We start from the raw sequence: 22,175 nt of genomic DNA on the forward strand, positions 1-22,175 counted from the left end.
CTCAAAGTAATCCAAGGGCAGTTTCAGGGTGACTGTGAGTCTAGGAGAGATCACAGTGCAGGAAAAGCATGATGAAGGTAATAGTTGATGTATATCCACTAGGATAATTCCAGTGGGTTAAAGATGCAAACTAAAGTTTTTTTTTAAGATTTATTGGAAAACATGGAATTCTTCTATAACTTGGAACGGAGGAAAGCATTTCTTACTATGACTCAAAATACAAAAGAGACAAGAGAAGATCGATTAATTTGTCTACATAAAAATTAAAACTTCTGAATGGCAAAAAAAAAAAAAGAGAAGGAAGAGAAAGAGAGAAGAAAGCAGAAAAACAGAAAAAATAGGACAACAAACTGGAAAAAATATTCATATTGCAGACAAAGAGCTAATCTTCCTATTAGGGAGTGATTTTTATAGAAATTGAAGAGACTAATAGACAAAAGATTTGACTATCAGTTCACAGAAATAGAAATCAAAATAGCTCAAATGTATGAATATATGCTCAACTTCACTCGCAAGAGAAATGCAAATCCAAATGACATTGCGATATCATTCATACAATTCCAAAATTTTGATGACAGGCTGTTCAGTTGGGTTCTCCCAGAAGCAGACCCTGAGATGAATATTTTAGTGTAGGTAGTTTATTTGGGAGGTGAGGGCAGGAAACACAGGTAGGGAAGCAAGGAGGAAAGGGAAAGGTGTTATGAAGGGTGTGTTCTGAAGCCAAGCCTGGAGCTCAGTTGGAGAACCATGGAGGACAGTGCAGAACACACTCCAGGTTTATCCCCTCTAAGAGCGGGAAGCTGAGGTATTTATCCACCAACTCCCTGACCATCACTGGTTGATGGTTGCTGGTGGGGAATGAACTCTCAGGGGTTTCTGCCCTGTCCATCCCCCAGGCTCACACACAGGTCAAGCCTGCTTCCTGGAGCCAGAAAGAAGCCCTGGGGCAGAGTGGCAGCTGGTCTAGAGAAGACCTTCTAGTGGGTGTGGGTCAGGCACAACAGCATCTTTCCCCACACTCTCCATCAGTAAAGCTGCCAGGGCACAGGCACTCTCTCATTGCTGGTGAGAACAGACACTGTTACAACACCTATCTATGGCAATTGGGAGTGCCAACTAGTTATTGGGAATCTAACAATACCTAGTACTGATTCCACCCTCCCGGTACATATACCCGTTGACTCAGCAGTCCCACTTCCAGGAATTTATCCTACAGTTAAGATTTGCACCTGTCGTAAATGACACACGTGTAAGATGATTTATGCAGTGCTATTTGTAATGACAAACTCTTGGAAACAATCTAACGTCCATCGATGGGAAGGGGAGAGTTAAAATGCAGCTTTTTTAAAAAGTATACTTGCTGTACAATATTATATAAGTTACAGGTGTACAATATAGTGATTCACAATTTTTAAAGGTTATACTCCATTTATAGTTATTATAAAATATTGGCTGTATTCCCTATGTTGTACAATATATCCTTGTAACTTATTTCTTACATAATAGTTGAACCTCTTCCTCCCCTACTCCTATGTTGTCCCTCCCTGCTTCCCTTTCCCCACTGGTAACCACTAGTTTGTTCTCTATATCTGTGAGCCTGCTTCTTTTTTGTTATATTCACTAGTTTGTTGTATTTTTTTAGATTCCACATATAAGTGATATCATACAGTATTTGTCTTTCTTCAGCTTTAAAAACAATTGAGGCAGTTCTCTGGGTAGTGGATGTGGTAAGATTTCCAAGATACTTTGTTAAGTGACAAAAGTAAAGTGCAAGAAGATTATACTATCATTTGTGTAAAAAGGGGGGAGGGTAAAAGGAAAATAACACAAGGTCATGTTTGTTTACATATGCATAGAGAAACTGGCGGGATACGGAAGAAATAAGAGAGTTAAGGTGATGATGGTAACTTGTGGATAGGGTGAAATATATTTAAAATATGTGAATCTATTATTTGCTTCCAAAATAAATTTAGAAATGCTGATGAACATGGAGATCTGAGGGGCATGGAATTATGTAGCACTTTTTTATTCCATGTTACATGTGTCGGATTTGTTTGACTGTTGTACATGGTGCCTGCGTTGCTTTGCAATGTGAAAGGATAGTGGAGATATAGTGACTAGATGCAAACTAGGGAGATAGATAGACAACAGTCAAAAATACATTACGGGGCTTCCCTGGTGGTGCAGTGGTTAAGAATCCACCTGCCAATGCCGGGGACACGGGTTCGAGCCGTGCTCCGGGAAGATCTCACATGCCGCGGAGCAGCTAAGCCCATGCGCCACAACTACTGAGCCTGCGCTGTAGAGCCTGCAAGCCACAACTACTGAAGCCCGCGCTCCTAGAGCCCGTGCTCCACAACAAGAGAAGCCACCGCAATGAGAAGCCGGCGCACCGCAACGAAGAGTAGCCCCCCGCTCGCTGCAACTAGAGAAAGCCCGCGCGCAGGAACAAAGACCCAACACAGCCAAAAATAAATAAATAAATTTATTTAAAAAAACACATTACAATGGAAACGCTTATCAGAGCAGGTGTTGAACTTAAGGAATAGAAAATGACTGGCTGGCTAAAGCAGAAAAAGAATGTATTGAAAAGCTATTGGATAGTTCACAGAATCACCAGGAAGGTAGAAGCAACAGGCTCAAAATAAAAGCTGAAGCCCAAGGAGGTGAGGAAACAATACCCACAGAACCATCTGATGAGGTCACTGTTGTCATCGCTCTCACTGCTGTCCCTAGGGGAGCAGGAAGTCAGGCCAGAAGGTTCAAGTGAGCCACAAAGATATGACAATCTTTAGATGTCAGAGTAAGGTATGGGGCAGGTCACCAGGCAGAAATGTCAAAGCAGATGACCCAGAACTGAGCATAGTGAGGACATGAAAGGGATGAGAGATCGAGGTTGGAGGCAGATCCTTGAAGAGAACGTCAGAGGGGCTGTTGTGGAGTCACTCCGTACCCAAGGGAGTGGCACAGTGTTCTGGCAGGGGAGCTGCCCAAGAACCCACAAAAATGTCCACAACAGGGCCACCTTTAATCATTGGCCAGACCCAGAGAGCAAAAGTCAGTTGACAACAGTAACCAGTCTGTTAAGAAATACTACGTTCCTCTTACCTTTCCTCATGGCTGCAACCCCGGAAGGGTCAAAAACAGCAGCTGGGCGGCGGGGAGGACATGATGGTGTGAGGCAGGAGTCAATCCGCCCTCCTTGCAGCCCTAGCTGGGACGGGGGGAGAATTTTTACCTTCGACTGAAGATAGAAGTGTTAAATTGAGACCGTGTTTTGCAACTTAATGACCAGAAAACTTTGTTAGCTGACAAAGACCAGGAAAGTCATGGGCATTCATTTCACGCGGCATCCAGTGGTAATGGTGGGACCACCCCTAAGAAGGAGGCTTAAGGGGGTGTCAGGTTGGGGTGGACAAAATAAAGTTGCTTTTAAGATTAACCATCGTAGATCCGGTAAGGTGACAGTTGCGTAGAAAGTGGACATTACTGCTGCAGTCACTGAAATAATTCAACCTGCCTCTTCACGTCATGTGCTCTAGTTTCAGAGTCCCAAGCAGAGAATCTGAGCGGCTGAGCTGAGGCATCATGCCCATGACCCAGCTCCACGGCCCATACGCTACCTGATGAATTCCCCTAATTTAGGAAAAGGGTTGAGAAAGTGGATGGATAAAAACTGACACATATGCACTATAATGGGAAACTATGCATTCACATCTGATGCGTACGTGCTGGAGGTGGGGTGGCGGAGGGAGGAGAGGATTCCAAGAAGAGTAACATAGACCCTGCCCTCAATGAAGCGGAGTCCTACTATGATAGCAACTACAACCTACAAGTATCTCACTTTCATCTAAAACTTTATAGCTTAAAAAGCTCTTTTATGTCTATACATTTGCCCTTGACAACAACACAGTGAGATAACTCCCCACTGTTCAACATGGTGCCTGGCATGTAGTAGGTATTCAGTAAATGTTTGCTAAATGGATGAAAAAGTAAAGGAATGTATGAGTAAGGAAGATTTACATCCAGTGGCAAAAGTACAGCCTTTGCAGTTGGACAGTCTTGTTCAGCAATGCCCAATGGAACCGATGATGGCTCTTTACCCATGCTGTGCAATATGGCAGCCAAATATGGCTACTGAGTGCTTGAAATGTGCTAATGAGGCTGAGGAATTAAAATTTAACTTTATTTTAACTTTAATTCATTTAAATTTAAATAGCCACCCACAGCTAATGGCTACTGCACTGGACAGTACAGAGTTCAAATTCCAGCTCCATGTATCTAGCTTATAACCTGAGCAAATGGATGTCACCATTTGGATTACTGTGACTCCCACCACCACCGCTGTTTCTGCCACTACAGAGGGGATGCCAGGACTCAGAGAGGTTAAAGAGTCTGTCCAGGTCACTGAACTAGTGCACCACAGAGTGGGATTTGTGTTTCCTGTTTTCATTCCTGCAGTGGCTTTCTCATTACCAGGTGAAGCAAGGGCCCGAATACCCCAGAAGGGCATGAAGAATCGTCTGTGCACTGAAAAATGAGCCTTCCACATGTTTGTGATTAGTATTCACATTCATGTAGATTCCACAGTGATTAATAAAACATAAATGTGTTTAAAAGCCTTACTGATTTAATAGTAGCTTTCTGTCATCATGCAGATTCTTAATCAACAGATACTAAAGGTACCGCTGCTATCATGTGAGGTATCTCAGAATCTTTTGACATTGAAAAGGCATCCTCATCCTCTTTGTTGAAAATGTCAATAACACCCCCTTCTTTTACTTATTTATTTTTGGCTGTGTCAGGTCTTGGTTGTGGCACGCGGGATCTTTCATTGTGGCGGGCGGGCTTCTCTCTAGTTGTGGTATGCGGGTTTTCTCTTCTCTAGTTGTGGTGCAGAGGCTCCAGAGCACGTGGTCCCTGTAGTTTGCGGCACACGGGCTCTCTTGTTGAGGCACGTGAGCTCAGTAGTTGTGGCGCTTGGGCTTAGTTGCCCCGCGGCACGTGGGATCTTAGTTCCCTGACCAGGGATGGAACCCGCGTCCCCTGCATTGCAAGGTGGATTCTTTACCACTGGACCAGCAGGGAAGTCCCCAACACCCCCCTTCTTAAAACATAGTTAAAGAAAGAAATGGATACATATCCACATACACAAAAGAGTTAAATACCAAGAGAAAATGGTGATGCAAGAGACCCCACAAACCAGTATATATTCTAGGTACATTTGCTAGAAACATAAATCGTGGGGTTTTTTTTTGTTGTTTTGTTTTTTTACCAAAGGGGGTTTATTTAAACTCAGTTAATAGAAAGGATCAATGTGTAATTTCCAAAAGGGTTCTGCAACAATCAGCAACTATGATAAATAAAGGTGAGTTTAGTTTTAAAAAACAAACTGCACACATTCAGAATAGATGAACAATGCTTTAAGGCAGATTTTGTGGAAGATTTCAGAGTTTTACAAGAGTGGTCCTGAACAGTGTGAATATAACCCAAAAGGTGCCCAGGAGGATCTATTGGGATGAGGAAATAAAATACTGCAACTCCTATACTGACTTTTTATCTTAAAAAAAAGAAGCCAAGCTTCATTGATATTTAATATATGTATTGACAGCAGTACCTGTATATGATTTAAATAAGTAGACATCTAGAGAGCATATACTCAAAATTTTTTTACTAACCAGACTGCATAATTTAAAATCTTTAGACATTTTTGTTTTAGAAGACAACAGCTCAGGATAAACCTGCAGTATGATGTGATTATTAAAAACAAGGCAAAAGTTGCATCATCTTAGCTATATTAGTTAGCTTTTCCTGTGTAACAAACCACCCCAAAGCAAGCTGGTTTACAACAATCACTTTTTACTATTTAGAACTTGCACAATGTCCCTTGTTCTGATAATGTAAGAATAGGGTTCTGAAAACTGTCTTATGAGGAAAGGTTGAGAGATTTGGGATCATGATGCTATGAAAAGAGAACATTCCAGGAAAGAGGAATATGTGTGTTAGACACTTATAGTCTTGATTTCTTATAGCTTAGATTCTAATACAGTTTATAGGGGAAGGAAAATATTTTGAATGGATGATCCCTTAAAGCAACAGAAGTTAAAGCATTTTTTTCTTTCTCTAATTGATTTCATAATTATAGAACTATATGATTTCACAGAGTTCCATTTGTGTGGAACGACACAGTCAACTAACATCAAAATTACTGGAAAATCCCAGAGGAGATGGATATATTCCATACTTATCAACTTTTCTCATTTTTATCAAAGAATTGGCTGTTTCTCCTCTTTTTATGAGAAAAACAATACAGTGTTTGTTTCTATTTCTTTCCCCCCCCCAATTCAGATTCTATAATCATAAATTCAAAATATGGGCAGATTTGAAAGTGGATTATGAAGAAAAAGCTTTAGCATAAACAAAAGAAAGATGGAGTAAAATGCATGTCCGTCACTGCATGAGAAATGGTGTGACAAATACACGGTAATTTCGTCTAGAGAATGGTGGTAACTCAGAGCATTGCTGTCCACCTGAAAGAATATGTGAAGTAAAATATATTTAAACGAAAACCCGTGCAAATGCAGTGTCCCTTCTGGATATAGCCGGAACAGTGTTTGTTTGAATAATTTTATATCCTCTCCTAGAAATAAAATTTCTGCAAAGTTAAATCAAAATGCTATTTTAAAAAATCTATGCATTGTTTAAGAAACTATAGATCTAATTTATTGTATGATTTAGAATTAAAATTTAAGATCATCCAATAAAGTAAATTTGAATAACCAATAACCTTGAAAATTTAGATCAATGATAAAATTTATATTTTTTGACTTTTAAACAAACAACAAACTAAGGCTGCAATGAAAACAGAAATGTCATTTCCTTCAGTAGCATTTATTGGGAGAAAACTCAGAAATGACTATATCCCTACTCTAAGAGAATTTTTTTTTTTGTCAAGTAGTTAAAAAAATCAATCTATATGTTCCTCCACTTTTCTAGGCTCAAAGTTATTTTTTGCTGAGTGGTGCAAAACGGAAAATGGACATTTGCTCCTGGCACTGTGACCTTCCCCAGGCCCTGTCCATGCTGCCCTGTCTGATGCGGTGTATTTCTGGAACACACTTGTGATATAACCAGCAATCGTTCTCCATAAACACTCAACTTGACAGCAAGTGAGCGTAAAGAAAAAGTCTCTCTTTCACATCAATGAAGAGTGCCACACTATAAACACATTTCCTTTTTTTGTAAGAGAGGTGATTTTTAAAAAAGATTAATTATCTTTAAAAGATGGGCTACAGCTCAACACTTATTTTCCTTCTGGCTATACACATGAATACACCAATTTTTGTTTTAAAACCAATGGAGCTGATTTTTAAAAAGAAATCTATAGCTGTTCCATACGTTTTCCAGCTAAGACCCAGCATCAAACTTCCATATGTTTAAGAAAGCTATGCCCTCCACCTGCGTACATACACACTCATACACATAAACACCCGATCCAACTCCACTGTTATCCACTGATGACTAAACCATTTGAGATAGGTTGGTGGGGGACAGCGGGGAAGGGGCTGGGGAGGATTTTTTTTTTTTACAATAGGCACGCATAATATTTACTGAACAAGACATTTTGCTCTGTATTCTTTTAGCACGTGGGGGGACTCATCATTTTATTTAGACTTTATATGGCATGGGTTACTCACTTCGCAGCAGAGGCACCTGCAGCAAATTAATTTGTTGTAGCACATTAATTATCTCATAGCTTCTATTTAGGCTGCAGCTGTTGCTATTATGTTAATAATATTTTTTATCACCACTGTATACAACAGGTTATGGCAATAATAGAAATATCTCTTTTTTTGCCCCCCCCCGCCCCGTTGTTTCCATGTTTCTGTGTCAGAAGGGAAGGCTGGAAGAAATTTAGACAAATTAAGCCCCAAAGCACACTATAATTTTCTATTTCTGAACCGATTTGTGAGAGAATGGGTAACTGAAATTAGCAAAGAATCACCCCACACAAAGATGGCGCGTGCAGAATTTGTGAAAGCGAAAAAGAAGACGAAGGAGAAGCAACAGAGGGGCGGAATACTGCAGCGCTGGGGTGGTGAGTGTTTGGATGGGGGCGGGGAAAATGCTGCAGTTTTCATGAAATAATAAGGTGGGGGAAAAAAGGCATACAAAGAGTAGGTTTTTCATTGTTTGTAAAATATAAACACAGATGAATTCTGTCTTTGGTTTGTTCATGCTTTTCACTCTGCACAGCAGGGATGTTCTTAAGAAGTTGCCCTCTGCGAAATTTCACTAAATGGGAACCGTGGACCCTGCATGATGGGATTATAATCACACCAGCCACTCCTTTTACATAATTTTTTGTTTAAGATCCAGTAAGACTCCCTGTTTTTAATATATATAAAGCAATAGACCTGGATATGTCGATAAACTGAGGGTTTGTGTCCCTATAGCATAGTGCAAGCTAAAACAAAAAACCAGTGGTATCACATCTACAAATCTCAATGGATTCAAAAACAATATGAAAATTTTTAGCTGACAAGAACATGTCTGCTGCCTGCAGTCCCTGCAATAGCTCACCATGTTGCCTACTAACCGAAAGATCAAAAATTATCGATTTCATGGCGCTGCGTGCTCTGGAAAGAAAAAGCTACTTTAAAATTTGCATTGTTTAAGAAAGGAGTTAAAAGAAAAGAATCATTTTTTTCCTGAACACTTTGGAATGTGAAAATGGCTTGTTTTAATCTTATCCATGATTTACTATAATTCTATTATTTTTAGCAGCTGGAGTCTAGAAATGATTTTTTTCGATGAATTTAGGATTTTGTCGCAGTATACATCTGCAGTCCCAGAATCCTCCGGTAAGTTAATCCTTCTTTCGATGGGAAACGCCTTTAACCTTCTTGTGAATGAAGTATCTGCAACCATTTTGAAATTTTTAATAGAGAGGTGTGTGTGTGTGTGTGTGTGTGTGTGTGTCTGTGTGTGTGTGTGTGTATGTTTGGGGGAGGTATGTCTCCAAAGCATGATTTCTTAGCAATGCAGCGGTGTTTGTCTTAGTTCTTAGAAACATTGAGAAACATATACCTTTGTGCTCTTTGAATATGATGGACGATGTCTCCATTGCTTCTCCTTACACTTTCTGTGGTAGCCATTAAAATGTACTTCCTTAATATGGAAGAGACTCTTGTGTCAAGCCAATGAAGGCCTGGAGAACACATAACTCCAAGCATGAAAAGTGTTCCTGGCATAGCTGAAGCGGCCATGAACATAACTACCACTGCTGCTGCCGCCGCCACCACCATGGACATCGCCTCCCACCACCTTCACTGCCCTCCCCCTTCGTGCCGCAGTGCACACCAGATGCAAGCTTTCCATAGTGGCTCTCCGCCGAATTTGCCCAGTGGGTTCCTAGATGACTTCTGTGTGTAAGAATAGCCAACCATGTAGTCTGACAAGAGGTATTTACAACTACTTAGTCTGTTCAGCTGGAAAGAAATCAAAAGATAACACTGAACCCTGAGATGATGGATTGCAAATCAAAAGCCCCAATCCATAAACAGCCCACTTGATGAACTGCTAAATGAAAAGCTGATTCTGATTTTTGTCCAGTGTTTGCAGGTTGTTGAAAAGAAATATTTTTGAACGAGCCTTCTTAGAGAGTCGGGAGTTATTGTTTATAAATGCATGGAATATTATTTAGTCTTACCTTTCTGCTGGGGGAGGATTCTTCCCAAGGAGATTCAGATTGTCCAGAAGAGACCACACCCTCGTTTCACTGTTTTCTACTGTTTCTGTTTCTTTTCAAGGAGGGTTTCTTAACAATTACAATTACACATTCATTTAAGGATCCTCATCAAAAGGAGCCAGGCATCCATTTCTCTCTAAAGGAAGCTCATTGTCTTAGTGTTCAATAAATGTTTAATTAGTGGATTTGATAGAGTTAACTGTCCCAAAAGGAAACGGGCCTTCTTTGCAATGCTGCCTTGATTAATGTTTCTGTCGGAAGTGCAAAAACAATCTGGGCATTTATTTCTTTGCCTAAAGGTGATTCAAAAGTATGTGTTTTAGTGAAGAGACGCTGTACCTTCAGGCTCCATGGAAGCACTGCTGGATGTGCCAATGGTCTGAAATCATGACAGGTAATACTTCCTCTGTTAAACCAGCTGGAGACACTTTTGGTTTCCAGGAACACAGCCTGAAATTTAGAACCATTTGTCCTCTGCAGTTTCACAAAATGGATTAATTCACGTCAAACCCAAGTGGCTAGCTCTAGAAGGAAAAGGTGTAAAAAGATAACCAAGTGTTTTTTTATGAAATGTATTGCCCAAGGTCAATTTTTAAAAATCATTTTTACAAAATCACTTATTTCACCAACTCATCAGGTATTTTGATGCTTGTATTTCTTGTTGGTTTAATGTTAATATTTGTCTTCATTTCAGAGAAGTTATTCATCTCATATTTTTGGTGAGGCAATTGGAACAATTTCTATCTTGGGGATAAGCAAATAAAAATTCTGAGCAATTTGTTAAATTCAACTAATTCGTCTTAGTGCTAGTCACCCAGTAATTCTTCAGTACACTTAGATGTGATGGGTAAAATAGCTTGCTGCATTGTTGCAGATTTTACATTTCCTTTACTAACATGTGTTTGCTTAAAGTATTAGAGATTTTAAATATTAATTATAAATTTAGATCAAGATATCTAAATTATAGAAAAATGCTTCAATTATTTTGGCATCTAACTAGAGAAATACAAATATAGAAGAGTTTTTATCCTTTAGATGTTCTAATGGTGCAGATATTTCTTAACCAGTTTTAATAGTGTGCCTTATTCAGCAAAACAAAACCAAAACTGAACATAGAAAAAAGAAACGTCTGTTAAAAAATTACTCTGATATTTATTAGTCATCTTATTTTAAATATATGACTTTAATCAAATCAACTGCATATTCTTTAACTCTGTATATACACATTAAAATTGGGGATCAGTACCTGAAAAAATGCCATTTACACTTTTGAGTTTATATTAGAAACACTGCTTTGATGAGGTATCTTTTTCCTTTCGATCTGTTCAAATTATGACCAGATGGTTAACTGCAACCATCCTCTACTCTTAATTCTACAGAACTACTAGCAAAGACCCAAATGAGAAAATCATAGTAGACAATGGATCTCACTGAACATCATCTTAGTCTGCGGACGTTTCCCACTGCAGGGCCCCACGTATGCTATGGTGATAGACAGCAGTTAACATTACCACGGTATATAATAAAATATCTTTAAGATAGGGGAAAAAATTGAATTATTTAAAGAACATGTTGCCCCTGAAGCAGAGCTATGCCTAAAACTACATAACCTACTCCATGAGTGAATGAGTAAGAAGGTTTCCTGCCTGTACCTATGTATAAAGACCAATTGTTTGCATGCATTAATTACAGAGATAAAAGCCTCAAGATAACTTTAACTTTGTACTCTCTCCATTGTTTTGGAGGAAAAATAAGTATACAACAACAGACTAGAGAAAGTGAATCGATCATAATTGTTTCAGCTTTAACAAATGCCAATCCTGCTGGATTACAATGGAGACATTTCCAAGGTAAATGAAGAACCAACTTCAACCTATTAAGACGTATCCGGAAATGCTTTTGAAGAATAGAAAATGCGTTTTTAAAAATTAGAAGCTGCCTAATCGATAGCTCTTTCCATAAACAACATACTTGGATTTCTGAAATAAGTGATACCCTATAAATGCACCTCCTCCAAAGAAAAATCCTCGCCACCACCACAAAAATCTATTGATACTTAGTAACAAAGTGGAACCGGATGAAAATGGAATCTGTAAGAATTAACCTAGTTGGCAGGGCTCTAGAGCTAGTCCATTTCTATCAGTCATTTGTTCACAGTAGGCACTCATCAGGACTTGTTGAATTGCGGGCTAGGCGCCTATCCTAACGCGAGTTCACAGCCTTCGGGAGTGGGGAGAACCGGCGGCTCGGCCGCGTATTTCATTTCCAGATTCGGGGTGAACAGCCGGTAGGGATGCGGGATCCACGATCCGGACCGTGGGGGGGCTCTGGGGCTCGCCTGCGAGCCAAGTCCTGCAGACAGACTGGGGCCCAGACCGCAACTACGGCGGAAGCACGAACGCGCCGGGATCCCCTGACCGGGAGCCGGGCGGCGGCGGCGCCCAGCAGCGCCGGGAGCGGGCGGGCCCCGACCTCATTCCCCGCGCCGCCGGCGCGGCCCCGGCCTCGAACTTCCGCCCTCCCGGGACCTGTGCCGCCTGGCCCGCTCGGCCCCGGAGGGCCTGGGTCCCGATGCCGCCTCCCGCGAGCAGCGGGAAGCGCGCGGCCAGCCCCGCGTCTGCTCTCACGGCCCGGGGCACGCGCGAGGCGGGGACGTCGGGCTCGGGACAGTGGAGAGTACCAGTGTCGTCCTCCCCCCAGCCTACCCCGGCTCGCGGGGGCCCCTGGCCTCCCCGCCTCGACCACGGCGCCCTAGCGGGCCGCCTTCCGATCCCGCACGGCTGGGCAGCCGCCGGCCTCTACCCCGGACAGCGTCCGGAGAGGACGCGAGCGCCCCGCCCCTGCCCCGGGCGGGCGGACGGCGGCGGGCTGCTCAGCGGCGCGGGGACTACTTTCCACCGCCCCCCCGCGCCCCGCCCCTTGTCCTCGCGCGGCGGAACGCTTCGCGCTGCGCCGCTGGCGGCAGGATACAGAGGCTCCTGCGCGACTTATAAGAGCTCCTTGTGCGGCGCCATTTTAAGCCTCTCGGTCTGTGGCAGCCGCGATAGCCCAGCCCTGGGAGCGGAGAGCGAGGGGAGGCGGAGACCGAGGAAGGTCCAAGGAGCAGCTCCGATCCCCCGTCGAGCTGCCACTGCAGGCCGAGGACGGTCGGACTCCCGCGGCGGGAGGAGCCTGTTCCCCTGAGGTGCTTGGGCGCTCCTTTCCTTACCCTTCTGGGGCTGCTCCCACTCCCGCTTCGGAGCCAAACTTCGTCGCGGGTGCGCGGTCCTGGCGGCGACTGGGAACCGGGCCCAGCGCAGCCCGGAGGCCCCGGGTGGGGAGCGCGGGTTGCGGGCTGGGGACGCCGGGGAGGCGGCGGAGGCGGGCCGCGCTCGGGGGGCGGAGGGCGGCGGCCTGGCCCGGTTCCGGTCGCGCCGCTCCTCGAGGGCCCGGGGGGCACCGCTTTCGGGGAGGGGGGGGCGGGAGGGCGCGTCCTGGAGCTCGGATGGACGGCGGGGTGGGGGGGAAGTGCTGTGGTTTCTGTCCGGGGCTCCGGCCGCGGCTGAGTTTGGGGGAGGGACCCTGCGCCTCGGGATGCGCCGGGGTGGGGGGCGGGGTGGGGACGGGGGACTCCGCCTTCCCGGCCTCCGCGGGGAGTTGGGGTGCGGGCGGTGGGCCTGGGACGCCACCCGAAGTCCCATCTCCAGGTTCCCCCTTTCGTGCTTAAGGACGGATTGTTAAGAGGATCGTTAGTATTTTTTTTTTTTTAATGCCCTGCCGGCGTGAGTGCGCTTGTTTAAATCGAAGCAACTTTAAACCTTAGAGGATCCAAACTATTATTGCAGACTGTGCGATGCGTCAGGAGGGTTTGCACAGATAAAAATCCATATCTTGCACGTATATTTTCTTGTATGGTGCAGGTGGGTGAAAGCGGCGTGCAAGGGAGGTCCTGGGAAAAATAAGGGCGAGGGCGACTGGCTTACTGGCTTTTATCAAGTGACCCATGGGATTCAGCCTCTGACTACTTCGAGAATTTTGTTCGTGGAAATTCTTTATTCAGATAGTTTCATGGCAGCTAAACTTGATTTTGAGAACACTTTCCAGCGGGGTGAATTTTTCCCTCGCTACGAAATTGCCCGAAGGAAATTTCAAGCGTTGCAACTTCGTTCCGTGTTTTGTCTGGGGAGAGGACTTGGAACAGAGAGACTTTTCGAAGTTCAGTTCTTACAGCCCGCTTCTGAATCTGCGAAACTTGAAAGCTTTGGCAGTCGGATGTAGTTGTTTCCTTCGTTTTCTGTTCCCTGTTGGAGGGAGCATTGTCTCCTACTTTGTATCTTCCAGACATCTGTGGTCTCCCCTCCCCCCCGAGTTTGTGAGTGGTGAATGAAGGGAGACTGGCCTGCTGGTATGCAGAGGTCGGCAGAAGGAAATCGAGGAGTGGTTTTAGTGAAACGAGAGCTTTGTGTCGTGAATAGTGGTGGCTTAGACTAGACAGCAACTTGAAGAGACGGCTAGCCTTTGATAAAGTCTGGGCTGCTGTTTTTTAGATCGCTAAGTTATAAAGTATTTTGTCTGGACCTTGGGAAGCCATTTCATTATTGTCCCTTGGTGTACATTCAGTATCTTCAGCTATCTTCCCGTTAACTTGTCTTCGTCCTAAGAAATATTGGACATAGCTTGAAATGTTATTTATATAATGCTGCTGTTTAGTATCTGCTTAAATTAGTGACGTAAACTTATACTTGGGAGGCTCCCCCCCACCCCACCCCCCTGGTCTGAACTAAGGCGGCTGCTACATTTATTTTACTTTTACATTTAAACCCACAAATCTCTGGGTTAAAAAACAAAAGTGCCATTAAGGTTTGAGAATATCCTTTCACAAAATTTGATTTAAGTCGTGCCCAGTATTCATTACTTTGACCTAGTCTTTGTTCTGAAGGCCATGTACAAGGCCCTAAAGTGATTGCAACAGTAACTAGAAAAACTTCCAGAAGACTATTCTATAGGATTAAAGGAATGCTGAGACTATTCAGGTCTGAAGTCCTTGAGGGGGAAATTGAAAAACTGCACTAGAAAGTTTAGTATAGTATGTAACTTAGAGCCCTTGTGGCGTTCTAGGCCTGAGATTCTCGCAGAGGCTAGAGCAGTCGTTTAAAATCGCTTTCAGGAAAAACCAATTAAAAAAAAAAAGGTGGCTAAAAAAAAACCATTTAGCAGTGTTCAAGTGTCAGTAAGTGTTCAAGAGTTTTCTTTCTTTTGCAATGTTGTCTATTTCTTTTACCCAGGTGATTATGTAGAAAAATGTAGATTCCCATATTAAAACTGAAACTGAATGGAGCTTCCTACTGTTACTAGTGATGAAGAGAATAAAAATTATACATATAAATGAAGTGTATTTTTGTTTTCATAGACACTTCCCTCCTCTACCTCCCCAAATGGGAAAGTGAAAACATGAAGTAGGCAAATTTCTCTAAGCGTGTTTTGAGATTTGGTCCTTAGGAAAACTATCTGCAGATACCCTTTTTTTTTATTGTTGGGAGGGGTGGAAAGAGGAGCCTAAGTATTGTTGAAACTAGGAACATGGAGAATTCAAAAGTTTGCGTCTCAGTCTTTTATAGTTATAAGTAGCAGTGACCTTAAAACCACAGAAATGGAGTATATGTAGTATCTTGAGCCAAATGAAACTTTTATGTTATTGAAATGAAACAATATACATCTGTCCAGTTATAATAAGCTTTTATTTCTCTTTTATGGTTTACTAGTTGCTGATAATAATTGTAGAGGAGGAGGTGGTGAATTTTAAGTTTGTACTTTGAGCTTGGTTGGAAGCGTGCTTGATTGCCAACCCAGGGCAGAAGGGATGAATGCATTTAGAGCAGGACAAACTTCCAATAAAAAGTATTGGCAACTCTTATGCTAGATGTTGACTTGTGACATTCGTTGTGAAAACATTAGTTGTGTTAACTTAGTTGTATTCTTGTAGCTCTCTTTTTGTTGGGAATATGGTATCTTTAGTTGAAACACCTTGACTAAAAACATTTTTACACCATAAAAGTAAATAGTTAAAACATAGACTAGGAGCTACTGCTTGCTGATTAGTCCGGAGCATGTAGCTGTTGCCTCTTGTACCCTGATTAAGAGGATACTGAGTTGCAGAATCAGTTCTCGTTCTTTAACAGACTATTGTTTATGTAATACCTTTCTAATTGTGGTGTGATAGAGTAATAGGCTAAAATAAGTACTTAAGTTTCACGAAAGGAAAATATGTGATTTGTATTGCTTGAAAATGAGTAGGAGTTAACTTGTGTAGTTTTTCATCACTTAAACTCTGGAGAAAGTTCTTTATTTCCTCTGTTTACTTAAGAATGCTGCTTTTGTGTTTTATGCAAGTCTGAGCTTGACCAGGTTTGAAATCTAGATACTTCTGTTGAGGCCTGAACCCTGCCTGTATCCTTGAAGTATGTATTTAATCTGCTTTCTCCCTAAGGAAAAAGAGGCTCTTAATAGAGAAAGTCAATCACGTTAGGAACCCTTTTTAGAGTTTAACTATCTTTGTAAGTTTGTTAATTGTGGGCATCTCTTCTTTTAAGAGAGATTCCCCATCCCCAAAGTCTCCCTCAAACTTGATGCAGTTGAGTGAGAATAGAGTCAGGGCATGTTATTGCATGCTTCGGTCACATTGAGTGCCCTCCAGTGGATATAATATAATGCTAGTGGTATTTTTTTCCCCATCAAGTTTGCGTGGAATATATTTACAAACAGTTTTGATGGAAAAGCATCAGTCAAGGAACCTTTTGAATTCTAGAATAGCTTATTTATATTATTACTGCTAATTAAAAGATCGGCTTGAGAACATGTCATCTCAACCATTATTTGCAGGAGAAAGGTCAAAGTTAAATTAGGGGCTAAATTTTATTTGTTACTTAAAATAGGAAGTTCTACTTAAATATATCATAATTATAAACCAAAAACTCAGTATAATTTTGGGTAAAAGATCCTCATGTCTAGCCATATTAATGAGTTATACAAACTAAAATTCTCAGAAGAAGGTAACAAGTGAATTGTGAATTTGTCTAAAATCTCCTATAGAGTAAAACATGAGTAAGTCTTCAACTTGGTTATATTTTCAAGGAATATTATGTCTGTGTTAAGAGCTGGATGTCAACAAAGCTAGTTGAGATAACTTACGTGAACACTAGAGCACAGTGCCTAGTGACTATAGGCATTTGTATAGCGTATACATTTGTATAGTGCTGTGATGCACCATACCAGTATTTTGACCTTTAACATTTTAAGTACAAACCTTTCTCCACACTCCTATGTTAAAAGTTCTTGCTGTTTCTATCAGTAACATTATTTTATGAAAATACTTGTTTTAAGCCCATTTAAAAATAGCTTTTAGGGACTTCCTTGGTGGCACAGTGGTTAAGAATCCGCCTGCCAATGCAGGAGACACGGGTTCGAGCCTTGGTCCAGGAAGATCCCACATGCCGCAGAACAATTAAGCCCGTGTGCCGCAACTAGTGAGCCTGCGCTGTAGAGCCCGCGAGCTACAACTACTGAGCCCGCATGCCCTAGAGCCCGTGCTCCGCAACAAGAGAAGCCACCGCGTTGAGAAACCTGTGCACCGCAATTAAGAGTAGCCCCCGCTCGCCGCAAATAGAGAAAGCCCGCGCGCAGCGACGAAGACCCAGTGCAGCCAAAAATAAATAAAAGCAATCATTTTTTAAAAAAATAGCTTTTAGAAGTCAAATGGTCATTTTATGGAAAATTTTCAGTTTAGAAAAAAAAATTTTTTAACTTTGTATATTTTCCATAAATAGGTGCTTGAAATGAAATTTAAAAGTTGATTGAGTAGGGAGGGAAAATGACCGTATCACTTACTGCTCCATTTTGCTCTTGGAATTTAGTATATTTTTGTGGAAACATTGGTAATGATTTTTGACTATTTAAGAAATGTATTATTGTTATACCTTTTTAAAATAGATTTTTTAAAAATTTATTTAACATTTATTTTTGGCTGTGTTGGGTCTTCATTTCTGTGTGCGGGCTTTCTCTAGTTGTGGCGAGCGGGGTCTACTCTTCGTTGGGTGCGCGGGCTTCTCATTGTGGTGGCTTCTCTTGTTGCAGAGCATGGGCTCTAGGCGCGCGGGCTCTAGAGCGCAGGCTCGGTAGTTGTGGCGCACGGGCTTAGTTGCTCCGCGGCATGTGGGATCTTCCTGGAACAGGGCTTGAACCCTTGTCCCCTGTATTAGCAGGCGGATTCTTAACCACTGCGCCACCAGGGAAGTCCTTGTTACACCTTTTTAAAAATAGGCAAGAGTGCCTCAGCTGTTTTATATAAATGGTTATTTCAGAATGGGTTGTGATCCCTCATAAAGCATCATATGTGGAATAAGTAATGTCTAAGTCCATAACCAGTATTTGCATCATTTACTGTCTGTAGGTCAAACAGCTTCTATTCCAGTTTTCCAAGATTTTTATGAGACGAGAGAAGATTTGAATGTTCTCCTGAAAACTGTGTACATCTTACTTAAAAAATAATAAAAATTCTGCCTGTTGGGGACCTAATTTATCTCTTGAAATTGGCTGCTTGTCTTCATTTATATGATTTGACATTCAAGATAAGTGACTAAAGTAAGATTGCTGTCACAAACCATATAGGATTGATCTTGCATCACAGTGGAAATAACTACTCAGTGTCTCCAGGGCCAGGCAGGTATGGGCTAACTGGGACCCTGTGAACTATGACAAATTGGGGAACACATGTCCTATCTAAGCCAGTCTTCAGCTCCAGCCATTGTGTGGGAAAGTAGTTCATGTTTCCTCATCATCTGAATTTTTTTTCCCTTAAGAGAAGCAGGAAATCTGGATTAATGTGCATCCCATGATTTGCACACATTGGTGAATGAAATTCGTGTTTCGAGACACTGTTTAACACAAATTAAATACACCTGTTGGCAGGATCTGCCAGTTTGTGACATCTGCAGTAGTTCATTTAGAGTACAGTTTTTTTATAATGATGATTCTACTAAATGATTGAAGGTAATACGATTCTGTGGGTATGTATGCATCTGTATCTCTCTATGTATCCATAAGTATATATATGTATAACTTAGGAAGTAAGATTTGTTAAACTATTAGGTTCATAATTGGCACTTGAAAAATGCCTTGTATCAATTGATTATAGATTAGGAACTTAAAACAGGTTCATATTACTAACTTTGTGAAATCTGGGAAGCGTACACTTACAAGTTTAGGAATTAAGATGGGTTGGGTCAAGGAAAAGGAGGAGAAATAACTTGTTTATTACTTGATCATCTTAAGTATAGTTTTTTAAAATGTTTTCTTAAATGAGGTCTCAAAACTTAATCTTTGAAGGTACCTAAAATGCTGGACAAATTCTGGCTGTGTGTACACAATCATGTCGGCCTGAAATTTTACTGATGGCGTTAACTCATGTCCTGGTTTTCAGCCAAAGTCTGCATTTCTGTGATAAACTATTATCAGACTAGATTTAAAACTGAAAAGCAAAGTTTAGATAATGAAAAATTAATTGAATATTAGTTTTATTTAAATTAATGGCTTACTGCTATTTGGTCAGAATAAATTTATGCAGGCAATTAAGTAGATATTGGTTAAATCTGTTGCTGCTTGGGCAAGGTTTTTCATTTCCAGAGTTTGAAAAGTTGGGTATTTAGTTTTTTGACTACATGTTTAAATGGCAAACTATGTCTGGACTGAAAATGCAAACCATAGGCCAACATTGGTTTTAAAAAAAATCTGAAAATAGTGCTGTAGACTGCAATTGTTTTTATATGATATGGTATAGAATGCAAGCCAAACTGATCAGTGGACTTTTCACAAAACATTCATCCCAAGGTGTTCACCCCTTGGCTTGTTCCACAATCCCCATCTAACTTTACAGAGCCACTGTAAAGTTTTTCTTGGAATAGTCCAGAAATTTCCTGCCTCTGATTTCTTTTGAACTTGTTGAAAAGGCCTCCCCCACCCCCCCCCAAAAAAAAACAGTTTGAAAAGTATGAATAGCTGGATGATGCTGGTTTGAAACTGCTTCATGCAGTGCCATTTTGCTCCCCTGTTTCTTTCCATCTATTAATTTCTTCACTAATATTCCCATGGTTTTACTTGTGATTTCATAACTTACATGTTGCTGGACTGATATTTTCCTTTTATCTGATGTAACAGGTGTGTTAAACAATTAGTTAAAGAATTGGGAGTGGGGGAGATATTTTTAACCTGTTTCAGTTCTTTGAACTTCATCAGTCCTCATGGCATACAAACGATAGCTGTGATAAATCTTATCTTAAATGCTGGTAGCTGATCTGACTTGGAAGGAAAAGATGTGCACATGTTAAAGGGTTAGTTAATAAGTTTCTTTTATTAACAGGGTTTTATGATAGCTGAAATAATTATGATATTTATGTACACACTTTTGTACGTAATCCATATAAAATTGTGAGAAGTTAGATTTACTGCAGACTTTCTCGGGAATGCATTTTGAAGATGATCTTAATGATTGTAATTTGCTTCTCGAGGGGTGGGTGGGGGTTGTAAAAGCTGCGCCCCCACTTTAAAGTATAATTAAGTGGTTTGGGGCTAAGGGTGTAGGGAGTGAGTCTGTCTTTGAAGTCTTTTATATACCAGATGAATGACCCATGTGTAAGGGAGGAACAAGGGTTTCTTGGAAATATTTTTCAATCCAACTAACTGTGGAGGTTTCTAAGTGGAGTTCCATTCTATTGTGTAGAAAGTGCTGAGGTAGACACTTCAAATCTTTCCTGAGCGACTGAAAGAATGTAGCAATGTCAAACATTACTTTATACCCAACAGTTCATTTAGACACACAAGTAGACACTACATAAATGTTATATAGGAAACATAGTATGCTGACATGGTACTCTTTAGATAGATTCTTATTAGTCTTTCTGGTACTTAAAGTTGTTTTACTTAAAGTTTGTTTAGTTTTTAAATTATTTTATTATTTTTAAAATTTGATATCTTCTCTTGGAAAAGCCACATGAGATATGAGTGAGGTTTATATCGTTGTAACTTTTAGTTATGAATGTCCTCTGTGTTCCATTTACAAGGTGAAACTCATATCTGATAGTTGTCCTCTATAGGTCACTGTTTCCTGCCTTAATTCTGCCGTCATTTTTCCTAGGTCCTGAGTCAGAGTGCCAGCCAGTCTATTCCCCATAGAATGAAAAGAGGCTAGAAAGTTTAACAGATTAGAAATCTGGGAGTCACTCATAAGGCAAAGTAATGATAGTTAAAATACTAAAACTGGATCTTTTTTGTAAGAATACTTACATTCTTGAATCATGCTTGAAGAATGCCCTGACTATATGCCAAAGAGCCTTAGGTTTCTCCTTATTGCCGTTACACCCCAGATCATATTACATTTCTCTAGAAAGTGCTAAGATAGAAGACTGTTTAACCATCTCTTTGCTCGTCAAACTAGTCCCCTTTTCCCCATCAGAAGCTAAGTAAGCAGGAACTCCTTCACCTTCTTATCATCAATGTGCATGGATGGAGGGTCCATCTTTATAAAGGAGTAAGCATTATATTCTGGTCAGAGGCCAGTCCTAACACATGCCTTTTGTAGGACTTTGTTTCTTTAGTTATGCGTCACTCTTCTGTATGTATTACCCGTATCCCTCTGGATTTGAATCCCATTGCTGTTTTTGGTCTCCATCTCCCACATTTTATCATCTCCTGAAGTCCATTTATTGTGCCTTCTGGAACTCATAGTCCCTAGCAAATCCTTTTTATTGTCTATCTGTTCTGGGAATGTTTCCTTCTCTTTCTTGCTCCAGCTGTAACCTAGCCTCTCCGCTGATAATGCTACTGACCTTGAAACTCTCTGAAGTGGTAGATGTTTCCTCTTCTTGCACACCTTTTATTGGTGAACCAAGAGGTAGAGTAGATGTCTTCTTTGTTCCTCATTATCACTTCTTGACCATTCTTTTCCAAAACTTTAACTCTCATGCCATCAAATTATACCACCCACTAGCCCTCCTTATTTCAGTCATCTACCAACTTTCCTGAGTCATTCCCCTACTTCCTTGAATACCGTTATCTCCTGGCTCACTGTCGTCTTTATTTCTGTCATAATTCTTGGTTCTTGGTGATATCAATATCCATGTGGAGCAGTGCTACTCAAAATGTCACCTGGTCTGTGAACTGTTTGTTACCAGTATGAATTGCAGTAAGGAGTTTGTGTCAGAATGTAACTCACCTGTGTCGCTAAATTCAGTATTTAGTTCAGCTGACTTTTTTTGGTACCAAAACTTTTTTTTTTTTTTTTTTTTTTTTTTTTTTTGCGGTACGCGGGCCTCTCACTGTTGTGGCCTCTCCCGTTGCGGAGCACAGGCTCCGGATGCGCAGGCTCAGCGGCCATGGCTCACGGGCCCAGCCGCTC

At 41.3% G+C, this 22,175-nt stretch overlaps 1 protein-coding gene across 5 annotated transcripts in view; it reads left to right on the forward strand.

Moving 5' to 3' along the window:
* The first annotated feature begins 12,744 nt into the window (after nt 1–12,744).
* The window catches only part of CTNNB1 (catenin beta 1), a 43,657-nt gene continuing 34,226 nt past the window's right edge, over nt 12,745–22,175 (forward strand). For all 5 annotated transcript variants that reach the window (XR_008615706.1, XR_008615707.1, XR_008615708.1 and 2 more), the window contains exon 1: nt 12,745–12,935. The gene's annotated coding sequence lies outside the window, so the exon portion shown is untranslated. The remainder of the gene's footprint in view (nt 12,936–22,175) is intronic.

The sequence above is a fragment of the Physeter macrocephalus genome, chromosome 18 (genome assembly GCF_002837175.3).
Source record: "Physeter macrocephalus isolate SW-GA chromosome 18, ASM283717v5, whole genome shotgun sequence".
In the NCBI taxonomy this organism is placed as follows: Eukaryota; Metazoa; Chordata; class Mammalia; order Artiodactyla; family Physeteridae; genus Physeter; species Physeter macrocephalus.